We start from the raw sequence: 13,510 nt of genomic DNA, 5'->3' as shown, positions 1-13,510 counted from the left end.
TTTAATAACCAATGGCTTTTCCTCTCAATATTCTTTTGAAATTTTTTTTTTCTTTTTTAATAACTGATGGATTTTCCTCTCAATATCCTTTTGTAATATTTTTTTGTTGTTGTCATGGAATTCATATAGTAATAATAACAACACATAGAAAGGATTGGGCATGAAAACGTGATGAAATTTATAAACGAATAGTTGAAAATATGCATGGGCATAACATTAAAAAAAAAAAAAAAAATCACTGCCATTAATAAATGTAGCCCCCATCCAATTCTCAACTTCCTTATGGAAACTCTACTTGTCACCTACCACACTTTAGTTAACAGCTCCATTTCTTTTGTTACTCAAAAAGATATTCAATATCTATATATATATATATATATAGACAATTGAAATATTTCAATTCCTTGTCCCCTATTGAAAATGGAAGTTTCAATTGCCAAAATTGCAGTGTGTGTGGGTTTGCTTAGCTTGGTGATTACAACATGGAGGGTGTTGAATTGGGTCTGGTTCAGGCCTAAGAAGTTTGAAAGTTTGTTGAGACAGCGAGGTCTTTGTGGCAATTCTTATCGCCTTGTGTTTGGAGACTTGAAGGAGATGTCCCAGATGATAACAGAAGCAAAATCCAAGCCCATGAACCTCTCCCATGATATAGCTCCACGTGTCCTCTCCTTTATCCATCAGACGGTCAAGACTTATGGTAATACATACATGTTATTTTCTTGTTTTTATTATTATTTTTTTAAATATTCATTTTATTTATAAACACGTGGTGTTGAAAAGAAAATTTTACTGAACAAACTATAAATTCACAAATATATTTCTGCTGAATTTGCTTCTCTATTGAATGGTAAAAATGAAACTAATTGAAATTGGCCAAGAGCCCAAGATTATGAGACATATTTCATAGAGTGATACTATTACTTTAGATAGGTATTCATATTAATTTAACAAAAGGTAATAATTATATGTTACTAAGTTTTATGTCTTCTTTATATAATAACACGAACGAAATTAAGTCTGAAAACTAAGTTTAAATCTAAAAAACGTTGCAGATGAAAATTCTTTTGTATGGATTGACCCTAAGCCAAGGTTGATTATTAGGAATCCAGAAGATTTGAAAGCTATATTCTCTAAATATGGTGATTTTCACAAGCCACATTCAAATCCATTTGCAAGGTTGCTACAAACAGGTGTTTTAAATTGGGAGGATGAGAAGTGGGCTAAACACCGCAGGATTATCAACCCAGCATTCCATGTAGAGAAGTTGAAGGTATTCAATTAATTACTGTTATTTTTGGATTAAATTATGTCTCATTTGCTTCTACTTTTTTCCTTTTGTATATATATATATATATATATATGTGGCCATGCTATCATCAGGACCGACCTGATGCTACTACATCCAGTCCAAAAACGTGAAAAAAAAAAAAATGGCCCGTAGATGAAAACGGATGGTTAAGATTACACCATGTTTATTTACTGGGGTTTCAAATACAATTTTTAATCTAAATATAAGAGAGAGAATGACTCCAATACATAACTTCAAAAATGGACGTGAGGGGCAATGTCAGTGGGCCAACAACAGTCTTGTTAGTTGCTTCCAGACACTTTTATAGGATAAAATTTTTATGTAATGGGTGTGACAGTCATCTATCACGTCTTTCTATTATAATATTATTATTTTCAAACATCATGTAATTCTATTATAAATGGTTTGTTATAGAACGTCATCTGCACAAAGTTTGTATATAAGTTTTTATCATTCTAAAGAGAAGCTTTAATTAATTTCACTTAAACATCTACTCTTTTTTTTTTTAACTTTTTTATTTTTATTTTTATCTCAAGACCTTATTGAATTCATTCAAAAGCTGAGTGATAAACATCAGTAGTCATATTGTCACCTAGGCAGTTATCATAAAGGCATTTAATCAAACATTTACTATTGGAAATTCAATTTTATAAAAGGTTGATATATATTTTTAAGCATATAGCATAACATGTTAGGGACATGAAAATTGTCTTTACTATATATATATATATATATATATATGTACGTATTTTTTAAATGTGGTTGGTCTTAATTGTGTAATTGTAATGTGATGGGATGTAGAAAATGGTACCGGAATTTGATGTGAGTTGCGGCGAGATGATAAGCAAATGGGAGAAGATGGTGATCTCCAAAGGGGGATCAAGCGAATTAGATGTGTGGCCGTATCTTCAAAATTTGACTGCTGATGCCATCTCTCGGACGGCCTTTGGAAGTAGTTACGAAGAAGGAAGAAAAATATTCCAACTCCAAGTACCGCAAACCCAAACCCAACTTGTAATGAAAGCTGTGCCATCCGTTTACATTCCAGGATGGAGGTAAGTAAATTAATCAATTAATTAGAACCAAATTTTGACATCTCTCAGTTCTAAACAAAACATGTTTTGGATTAACAAATAATATATATATATATATATATATATTTACCCTGCAGGTGCTTTGTAAATGATTTTACCACTAGTTTAGCATGCAAATATTTAAACTATTATTAATTTTGAAAAAACTATAGTTAATTGCATTTTAATATCTTAAAATTTCTAGTACTTTGTAATTTAGGCTATGAATTTTAAAATTATATGATTTGGATCCTTAGTGTTCAAATTTAAGTGTATATCAGTCCAATTATAAATGAATCATTAACGAACTATTACATGTACAACTGATGTAATTTCTCTTAATTGCACTTTAATACTGCTGACCTTTAGGTTTATAATATTTAAATCCTTAGCTTTATTTGTCAGGACCCGTCCAGGATTCCTCCCCGGAACCCTAGACAAGCCCTGATCCCAGGAAAATACCACCGAACTTTCCAACGGAAAATCCGGCAGCACCTCCCCAAAGGGTAGGACTTACCACAAATTTCCTGCACTGAAAACACACTTCTATATTCATCCCCTTATTCTTCCCACAATACTACAGATTGATTCCACAAATTTACAGCACTTCAAAGAATAACAGCAACTCAGTGCATAAATAACAACTAAATGTCCAATACAGTATACAGAGCATTATACAAATAAATATGGAATTAATACGATGACAGATAAAGAAGTAATACAGGATGGAGAGGAAAAATGGAATAAATACTTCTTGGACTTTTGGCAAAGAACTGAGACGTCGGGCTCGCCCCGGACGATCAACGTCTCCCAACCGGGACCTAGGGGAATGGAATTTAAAAACGTGAGATGCTAATCATCTCAGTGAGTGACCCTATCTACTGAACACTTTTAATATTAATAATATAACAATAAAAGGAATTTAATTAATACCAACAATTAAATAAATAAATAAATAAACATTTGAAGGTAATACTTTCTCTCAAAACCCTCACTATTCACTCCGTTGGAAATGTTCCCCTTTTAAAACATTTTCACAAAACCCGATGTTCATATTTCCCGAAAACCAAGGGATCAATCAATTTAGTAAACAATAGATAAATAAATAAATACCCTAAATGTAATTAAAATGTAAATAAATATAATAAATAATTTTTGAACACTTTGGGATTTGAAATTTTATTTGAAAATTTACACTTGACGTACCACACCATATACCAGTGATGCCCTCCGATACCCAGCGTCCCGAGCACCGACTGACGGGGAGATTAAAGAGAGAAACTTGCAAACGGCACTTCGGCATCTCGACAGTACCGCTGCTGAAACCGTCATCCCGGCCAAGGAGGAGGGCGGCTATGTGCACTATATCAAACTTGCCTGCCCACGGTCCAATGGCAACTCACGGGAGACATAATAACTTGCGCGCTAAACCACATATACACCAGAACACCAATTCTGTATGAGTGCGTCTAAAATAATTATTAAATTAATTATAACCGTACCGTTTTTCCAAAATCACAGTGGGAAATATACCAATTTTCACATTTACCATCCCACATATTTTCCTTTAACAAACTCGGTACGATAACATCGATAACAAATAAAAATAATTTTTCTCGCAACATAAGGTCCAACAAATAATATGTATATATATATATATTTACCCTGCAGGTGTTTTTGTAAATGATTTTACCACTAGTTTAGCCTGCAAATATTTAAACTATGATTAATTTTGAAAAAACTATAGTTAATTGCATTTTAATATCTTAAAATTTATAGCATTTTATAATTTAGGCTATGAATTTTGAAATTATATGATTTGGACCCTTAGTGTTCAAATTTAAGTGTGAATCAGTCCAATTATAAATGAATCATTAACGAACTATTACATGTACAATTGATGTAATTTCTCTTAATTGCACTTTAATACTGCTGACTTTTAGGTTTATATAATTTAAGTCCTTAGCTTTATTAACATGTGATTCAAGTTTTAGATTTATCAAATTACACTGTTTAGACATTCAATTTTTCAAATTTTAAATTAAAGAGTGGAATCCACCCCTTTTCTCTACAATAATACTAATAATAATAATAAATCAATATAAAAGTATATAAAAAGAAAAAAAAAACCAAAAGAGAAATTTTAATCGCCCCTAAAAATATCATCTCCTTTATTTTTTTAGATAATATAATTTATAAATGGAATAATATTTACTAAAAAATAATTAATAATCAATACATTCCAAAAATAGAAAAAAATATATAAATATGCTTAAATTCTATATAAAAACATTTTAACAATTTTTTTTAAATTTAATTAATAATTTAAATAAAGATTTTATTTGGAGATAAGTTTAAATTAATATATTTTATATTAATTTAAAATGTTATAATATAATAAAATTGACCGTAAAAGAATAAGAATAAAAAATAGAAATTATTTTTGGGTTAAAAAGAAATTCAATAGATGAAATAAAAAATAAAATATTTATATTACCAAAAAAAAAAAAGATAAAATATTTATCAAAAACGAAAATTAAACTGGACGGTCCATTTAAATTATTATTATCATTTTTTTGATATTAATGGCGGTAGAGGGAGAAGTAAAGGGGTCCGAAAGTATAGCCACCCAAAAATTTTATATATATATATATATATATATTTTGCTGGTTTAATATTTCTCTTAATGTTTAAAAATATATAATAAATTAGAGGTTGTTTTGTACGGCAGGTTTCTGCCTACCAAGTTGAACAGGAGGATGAAGAAAATTGATCAGGAAAAACAAACTTCACTCGAGAATATAATTAACAAAAGGGAGAAAACAATGGCGGAAGAGACTAAAGAAGAATCCTTTTGGAATCAAACTTCAAGGAAATTCAGGAACATGGAAACAAGAAGAATGTTGGGATGAGTATTAAAGATGTGATAGAGGAATGCAAGCTATTTTATCTTGCAGGCCAAGAGACCACATCGGTGTTGCTTGTTTTCGACCATGGTTTTATTGAGTATGTATCCCAATTGGCAACACCATGCAAGAGAAGAGGTTTTGTAAGCCTTTGGTAACAACAAGCCAGACTTTGATGGGTTGACTCACCTTAGAGTCGTAAGCATAAGTATATAGAGTTTTGATTTATTGGAAACATTGCATATTGTTTCCTTCTTATGATAAAAGTATGCTCACATAACATTTTAAAATAGTATCATCTCAACGAATGATTTAAAATTTAAAATTTTGAAAGTGAAGTACCATTGCATATTCCACATAGCTAATTTGGCCTTTGTTAATTTTTTTTAAATGGATGCGAATATGAATTGAATATAAATGTATAAGATTTTGAACTCTGATGTCATATTTAATTTTTTATTGATTTTAAAAACTTAAACAATTAAAAAATATTTTTAATATATAATATATCAATAAATCTTCTTTCATATTGATGTGATAATATTATACTAAAATCTCTAATTACAATTGTTAAATAATTTGCTGAAATCAATTTGTTTAAATACTCTATGACTATCTTTTAAAATTAAATATAAAAAATTAATTTTATAGGTCTTTAATATAATATTATTAAATCAAATTGATAATTGACTTATAATATATACATATATTATAACGTTTCTGATCTCTATATAATACATGCCTAATTGGCACAGGTTACAATGATATTGTACGAAGTTCTTAGATTATATCCGCCAGTACCTATTCAGATACGAGAGGCTGTGAAGGAAAAACAACTTGGAAAGTTGACGATACCAATGGGGGTCCAGCTCTACCTTTCCACGCTGCTTGTTCATCATGACAATGAACTGTGGGGTGATGATGCAACCGAATTCAAGACAAAGTGATTTTCCGACGGAATTTCGAAGGTGACCAGAGGCCGAGTTTGTTTCCTTCCGTTCGGCTGGGGACCCCGAATACGCATGGGACAAAATTTTGGCATGGCAGAAGCCAAAATGGCTTTGTCACAGATTTTACAGCACTTCTCATTCGAGCTATCGCCATCCTATGCATATGCTGTTAGAAATTTTTATGGATCTAAATATACATAATAAATTCCATAGATCATAAATTACTAACATCCAAACGCAGCCATTGATAAATTAGATCTTTAATCCTGCAAAATAGAAACAACGTAAAGTAGTGCCTATGGACACACTACTCTCAAACCACTCTCAGCTTTCTGAAAACCCTAATATCAAAAATACCGTATGGCATATGTTTGTTTGCTTGCCCTAGACCTTTAAATAGTCTCTGCAAGTCAGACTTATCCATTAATTTTGACACACATAAAATAATAATAATTTGATAATATAATTATACTAGAAAAAATATGGATAAGTCATTGGGCTTATAAAGAGAGTTGGTCCTCCAGTCCAATGGGCCAACTAGAGTCTTATAGAGAGTGTGTGACCAAGGGCCCTACTACAAAATAATAAAATAAGCCAGTCTCATTAATGGCATAAATAGGCCATGTAAGTGAGTAATTGATTATGCCAAGTTCACAAATATTAATTTAATTCAACATTCTCCCACTTGGACTGCATAATCATATCATATAAAATCCAAACTCACTTACTATAGAATTTCCCGAACCATAATGCCATTTCATCCAAATATATAGTATACCGACAGGGCACAACAATATACTAGACTAGGCAGTAGAGATTCTCTCAGTAAATCTCCCAAAACATTATACCATTTCAACCGAGTACTTTGCATGCCATAAACTCAGTCTAGGTAATAGAGATTTACCTAACCATGTGCAATCCCCCAACACATAAAACCATTTTATTCAAGCACATTGCGTATCGACAGGATACAACAATATACCCAAACTAGGTAGTAGGGATTCACCATGGCACCTGTGGATCAACATACACATATACATAGACTAATAGTCTCAACAAGCTTGTAAATATAAAAGGAGCAATAATATGTGTAATAAATCATCTCATAAATAAATAATGATCCACATACATCAATGTATTAAAATATTCAAAGAAATAAATAATACTCAACATGGATATTACTACAGACGCACCGGGAGTACCTTTTAAATTATTGGAGAAAGACACCGCTGCAGTATTATCACAATACATCATAATAGGCCTCTCAATGGAGTCAACCACTCCTAAATCACGGATAAAATTCCGTAGCCAAACTGTATGACGGGTAACCTCATAACACGCCACATATTCTGCCTCCATAGTCGAGGATGCTGTCACTGACTGCTTGGCACTCCGCCAAGACACAACACCTCCTGCCATGATAAATATATAACCAGTGGTAGATTTCTTATTATCCACACAACCTTTATAGTCTGCATCACTATAACCTACTACTTCAAGAGAGTTGGTGCGACGATATGTCAACATATGATCTTTAGTACCCTGAAGATACCTAAAGACCTTTTTAACTGCTTGGTAATGAATAGGACCAGGATTGCTCATAAATCTACCAAGCACACCCACAGCAAAAGCTATATCAGACCGTGTACATACTTGAGCATACATCAAACTACCCACTGCTGAAGAATAGCGAACATTCTTCATTGACATCCTTTCTTTATCATTCTTAGGACATTGATCCTTAGAAAACTTTTCAGCTTTCGTAACCGGTACACTTCCAGGAGAACAATTATGCATATCAAATCTCTTAAGAATTCTATCAATATAAGCTCTCTGAGACAATTGCACTACATAATTAGTCATATCTCGAACAATCCTGATGCCCAAAATAAAAGAAGCCTCACCAAGATCTTTCATATCAAAATGGTTGCACAACATCTGCTTTGTCTCAGCTAATAGGTCAGTGTCATTAGTAGCCAAAAGTATGTCATCAACATACAATATCAGAAATATAAAACTGCTCCCACTGACCTTCATATATATGCATCTATTAACAACATTCTCCTTAAAGCCATTTTGGGTGACAACCTCATCAAACTTAAGATACCATTGTCTTGAAGCTTGCTTAAGACCATAAATAGATTTCTTAAGCTTACAAACCAAATTACCATTCCCCGTTTGTTGGAAACCAACTGGTTGAACCATATATACATCCTCATATAAATCACCATTCAGAAAAGCAGTTCTGACATCCATCTGATGCAACTCCAGGTCATAATGCACCACAATCGCCATAATGATTCTAAAAGAATCCTTTGTGGATACAGGAGACAAAGTCTCTGTATAATCAATTCCTTCCTTCTGGCTAAACCCTTTAGCTACAAGTTTAGCCTTATACCTCTCCACTTGACCATTGGAGTCCTTTTTAGTCTTAAAGACCCATTTGCACCCAATAGGCTTGCTACCCTCTAGTAACTCAACCAAATCCCAAACTCCATTTGATGCCATGGATTTCATTTCATCTTCCATTGCATCCAACCAAAAATTTGAATTTGAACTGCTTATGGCCTCCTCATAAGTGACTAGATCTGAATCATCACTTATGTCAAACTCATGCTCCTGTAAGTAAATCTCATAGTCATCAGGAATAGCTGATCTCCTAATCCTTTGTGACCTTCTCAAAGGTACATCAGCATCTGCAATAGCTGGAATATCCTGCTCTTCAACAATGAGTTCATTCTGACCAACTACTGATTCATCAACTACTGGATCAACAATATCTCTATCAGGAACAACTATACTGGGAATGAAAACACTTTCTTCTCTAAATTGAGATTCCCTTGGACCATTACTATCACTAAACCCAAAATCATCTTCAAAATAAATGGCCCTGTCTGATTCCACGATCCTGGTGGTGTGAGAAGGACAAAAGAATCTTGAACCCCTAGATCCTATACAATAGCCAACAAAATATCCACTAATGGTTTTAGGATCCAACTTCTTAATTTGGGGATTATAAATCCTTACTTCAGCTTTGCAACCCCATATTCGAAAATGATGCAAATTAGGCTTTCTTCCTGGCCACAACTCAAAAGGTGTCTTAGGAACGACTTACTTGGAACTTGATTCAAAATATAAGTCGCCGTCCTTAAAGCCTCTCCCCACAAATAATCTGGCAACCTAGGATTTGCCAACATAGACCGCACCATATCCAACAAAGTTCTATTCCTTCTCTCCGCTATACCATTTTGCTGAGGTGTACCAGGCATCATATATTGCGCATCAATGCCACACTCACGCAAATAAATAGCAAAAGGCCCTGGGTTCCTGCCAGTCTCATCATATCTACCATAAAACTCACCACCTTTATCAGACCTTACAGCTTTAATTTTCTTATTCTTTTAAAGCTCCATCTTTACCTTAAACTCTTTAAAGGCAACTAAAGAATCTGACTTCTCACGAATAAGCTCAACATGTCCATAACGAGAGTAATCGTCAATGAAGGTAATAAAATATCTATAACCACCCAAAGCAATTGATGTAAAAGGTCCACATATGTCAGTGTGGATTAACTCCAAAACATCTCCACACCTAGCTAACTTATCCTTTCTTACCTTGGTAGTTAACTTCCCTTTCACACATTCAACACAAGTCAACAGATCAAAGAAATCAAGATTAGGAAGTATCCCATCCTTCACTAACCTTTCCATTCTGTGCCTAGAAATATGTCTCAAACGTTTATGCCATAACATTGAGGAATTGTCATTAACGCTTGAACGTTTAGAAACAATAATCATTAAAATATTATCTTTCTTCTCTTGCTTACCCTTTAAATTCCAACACTCTATCTTCTTATGTCCAACTTCATTATAGTAACCACACCTTCCATTGAAGTACTTTTTTATTTCTCCCATCTGATAAGTATCATCATACTAAGTATTATTTAAAAGGTCCAAATAATAATACTTCTTATTCATATCAAACTTGATAAATTTCTTTCCTATCTTTTCAAGAAGTTCCTTTGCAGTATCCACTTTAGGAATACTAGCATATACGGCCATCTATGTAATTCTCCATCATCATCATGTAGCACTTATTAGAGTGCTTTCAATCCTCATAAAGTTTCTTAATTACTGCACTACTATCATTAGTTGGTATCTTGGGTGAATCTATCTCCAAAGGCAAATTCAACTTCATAAATGTCAAATTCATAATCGATGCCTTTTTTTTTTTTTTTTACACTTCTGATAATTTATCACATCCAATTTCATCATGGCAGTCATAGGCAGAACATTCGGGGTGCTACTAACCGTGAAAATAGTAAACAACAAGACATTCAAAAATTTAAGACAATTCAATTACTATTTTCCAGTCCCTCAACACAAAAACACAAACATAAATATCGCTTAGGGTTTTTGTAGCACTAAAGATACCCTTACGCGGGCCAGGGACAGTCAATCAAATAACCACAATCAAATGCATTGAACTGAATCACCGACAGGGCAACTCAGAACCTGCAATACATGGCATTTAATTAACTTCCACTGCCATTCCAAACGTCATACAAAGCAACTAGAACTACCGACAGGGTAGCTTAATTACCCGTATAGACCCTGGTTAATAAGTGGGAGAAAAATAACATATTGGCAATTTTATGAAATAGGCAAATATAAAACATCCCATCCACTATGCCAATATACATTACATCGGTACACATAATGCAGATAAAATAAGTCTCACGACAGGTGAGTACCTAAAATCCCACACTACTATACCAACTAGGCACAAAGCCTCTTTGGGTAAGCTCACACAATCCAATTTTCCAATCACAAATATTTAATTTAATTCAATAAATTTGAAATAAAATAATTAAACAAATGAACTAATTATCAATAAACAAATAAATAACAATTTTTTTTTATATTTTATAATAATAAAATAAAAACAATAGATAAAGAAATAATTAATCAACAATAAATTAAATAAATGAGAATAAATATAAGTAAGAAAACAGGGTTTTCTTTTTCTTTTTTTTCTTTTTTCTTTTTTTTTTATCTCGGCTGCTGACGTCATCACGCTGATGTCAGCACATAGAGATGACATCACCGTGATGATGTCAGCAACACCACCAAAAAAAAAAACTTCACACGACAAGTCGTGTGCATCTTCTTCTTCACACAACCGGGTCGCGGTTCGAGCCGTTTTATGGGTAATGGGTCACTCGACCCGCTTGTTTAACCCATCAGCAAATTGCTTTCCGGCCACCGTTTTTCAACCATTCCGGCCTCAATTTTGGTCAAAATAATCAAAAAACTAACACCCAAACTCAAGATTATAACCGGCCAAAACACAAACAAACACCCATGGAAACACAAGAAATTCCAGAAAATTTTAGGCAAAATTGGTGCCATTTGTTTCGTGTCTTCTTGGGAAACTTTTTCCCCAAATCAATTTGGTCCAAAACCCAGAAAATTATAACACCCAAACATGTGAAATTGGGTCGCCGAAAACCAAGGTTTTTTTTTTTTTTAATTATTATTATTATTATTATTATTATTTTAACCCAAATTAACTCAAAAAAAATATTCCATTCGATCCAAAAAGAAATTCCACAAAGAACCCAGGTCAAAATTCGAACTAAAAAACAAGGTTTATATACTTTGCACAAATTTGATTCAAACCCCGATTACACAAGAGAAGAGAAATTAATCAATAAAATTCCATCCTTAAAATTTGGATCTCTAAACAAGCCGCAAACACAGATGAATATCACATATTGGATTTCAGAAAACAAGTATGTAATAGCAGAATCACAAGGACGAGAGAATAATTATAAAATAAATATCATGTCATCAATATACACGATGAAAGTTTAATGGCCGCATATCAATATAACAACAAATTTCAAAATAATTTATTATGTATATTAACTAGGCTCTGATACCAATTGTTAGAAATTTTTATAGATCTAAATATACATAATAAATTCCATAGATCATAAATTACTAACCTCCAAACGCAGCCATTGATAAATTAGATCTTTAATCCTGCAAAATAGAAACAACGTAAAGTAGTGCCTATGGACACACTACTCTCAAACTACTCTCAGCTTTCTGAAAACTCTAATATCAAAAATACCGTATGGCATATGTTTGTTTGCTTGCCCTAGACCTTTAAATAGTCTCTGCAAGTCAGACTTATCTATTAATTTTGACACACATAAAATAATAATAATTTGATAATATAATTATACTAGGAAAAATATGGATAAGTCATTGGGCTCATAAAGAGAGTTGGTCCTCCAGTCCAATGAGCCAACTAGAGTCTTATAGAGAGTGTGTGACCAAGGGCTCTACTAAAAAATAATAAAATAAGCTAGTCCCATTAATGGCATAAATAGGCCATGTAAGTGAGTAATTGATTATGCCAAGTTCACAAATATTAATTTAATTCAACATATGCTCCTTACAGAATCATTACTCTCCAACCCCAATTTGGTGCTCACAATATATTACACAAATGTTAATTAATTAATTAATACCATAAAATTATCAATCATATATATATGTTTTTCTGGTTCAATAAATCTTCGGGGCTTTTGATCGTTCTTTATTTGGTTTTAGGATGTAATTCTTATTATAGGTAGTTAATATATAAGTTGTTACCTTGCTTATTGATTTGAGTGATGTACAACTAATTGATTTTAAAAAAATAAGGGCTTCCTAGCTATTTAATATTGCAGCACTTCTCTCTTGCTGTATATATTGTAAATTTGTGTTGGATATCGTATTTTGGACTTATAATAATATTATATGAATAATTTTTACCTCATTTTTTAGTAGTTCGCTTTATTTAATTAATTCTATTAATCCTCATCTTATGGATGTTAAGGCTTGGGGTTCCAAACAACCTAAATCTCTTATCTACGTTTTAGGATCCTCATGTACCTAATAAAAGAGTAACACATTCCTCTTAATACCTTTTGTTAGTATTAAGATAAATCATAGCAAAATAACCATGCATCATTCATGTAGATCAATAAACAATATAACTTCTTTTAGCTAATATTTGACATAAGTGAATACAATTGGATTAAAAAAAAAAATATATATATATATATATATACCAGAATCTAAAATCTAATCATTCTGTTAAAGGTGCGTAATTAAATTTATAAACAATTAACTAAAAATAAATTTATTTTTATTTTCTTCTGCATGTATGCAAAATATAACCGATTAAGATTGCTTCATGCTATATACGTGCAGGTTT

General features: G+C 32.3%; 1 pseudogene; it reads left to right on the top strand.

The window, feature by feature from the left end:
- Positions 1–396: 396 nt before the first annotated feature.
- LOC125419692 (cytochrome P450 72A397-like) lies at positions 397–13,510 on the top strand (annotated as a pseudogene).

Source organism: Ziziphus jujuba, chromosome 11 (assembly GCF_031755915.1).
Source record: "Ziziphus jujuba cultivar Dongzao chromosome 11, ASM3175591v1".
Taxonomy (NCBI): Eukaryota; Viridiplantae; Streptophyta; class Magnoliopsida; order Rosales; family Rhamnaceae; genus Ziziphus; species Ziziphus jujuba.
The sequence above is the reverse complement of the archived record's forward strand: the minus strand, read 5'-3'. Positions and strand labels throughout refer to the sequence as shown.